Below are 1,255 nucleotides of genomic sequence, written 5' to 3'. Positions count from 1 at the left end.
GGCAAAGTTCATTTGGCACGGCATTTCTAAGGATGCTAAGGATTGGGTCCGCGTCTGTACTTCTTGCCAAACTTCCAAAGTACATCGACACACAGATTCGGGAGTGGGCACCTTTCCTCAACTTCAGTGTCGTTTCGCACACATTCACGTCAACGTTGTAGGCCCCCTACCCACATCACAAGGACATCTTTACCTGTTTACCATCATCTACCGTTCCACTCGTTGGCCTGAAGCCATTCCCATGGAAACTGCAACGTCAGCCTCATGTACATCTGCCTTACTCTCAGGAAGGTTTGCAAGATTTGGTATCCCTGAGCATATTACTTCTGACAGGGGAACCACTTTCACCTCTCAATTGTGGACATCATTAGCGAATCTCCGGGGCATCACCCTACACCAGACAACGGCCTACAACCCCGCTGCCAATGGAATGGTTGAACGTTTTCATCGCACCCTCAAAGCAGCTTTGATGTCCCACTGCAAGGATTGCAACTGGTTTACTCAGCTTCCCTGGGTCCTCCTGGGACTAAGGACCACTCCCAAAGACGCTCTTGACGTCTCGGCAGCTGAAATGGTGTATGGCGGGTCGCCATACACCATTTCAGCTGCCGAGACGTCCCTGCCGAATTTTTTCCTTCTACAACCTCCTCCGACGATCTCCAGCGCATACGTCACATCGTGGGAAAATTTACTCCATGCCGCCAGACTTACAAGCCCCCTGCGAAGCATCACATACCGACAGACTTGCACTCTGCAACGCACGTCTTCCTGCGCAATGACACTAGCAAGCCACCGCTAACACCCCCTAACACGGGCCCTTTCCTTGTGATCCGACGCAGTCCGAAAGCATTCCTACTAAACATTCGTGGCAAAGAAGACTGGGTCTCCATTGATCGTCTAAAACCTGCTTATCTCCTGCCAGATGACCCGCCTACAGTTCGCCTCTCTAGATCAGGGCGCCCTATTTAACATGTACAGTATGTCATTTTTAGGGGGGGAGCCATGTACCAACCGTGTGTCACACGATCGTACATAAATTATTTTGTATATATTATGCTTGTATCTGCGCTCTTCCCTCGCACTAAAAAGAACCAGAATAAACATGTCTGCATGTTTCCTCTGTAACATTGTCTGTCTTGTGAACATGAAAATTCCTGTTGCCTTGAGGTTTTGTATATAAAGGAGAGTGTTCTTTAATAAAGTTACTCAGTTGATTGCTTCCTGCCTTTGAGTCACAACCTTTCTCTCGGCATCG

Source organism: Palaemon carinicauda, chromosome 33, assembly GCF_036898095.1.
Source record: "Palaemon carinicauda isolate YSFRI2023 chromosome 33, ASM3689809v2, whole genome shotgun sequence".
NCBI classification, from domain to species: domain Eukaryota; kingdom Metazoa; phylum Arthropoda; class Malacostraca; order Decapoda; family Palaemonidae; genus Palaemon; species Palaemon carinicauda.
This window is presented reverse-complemented; position numbering follows the sequence as displayed.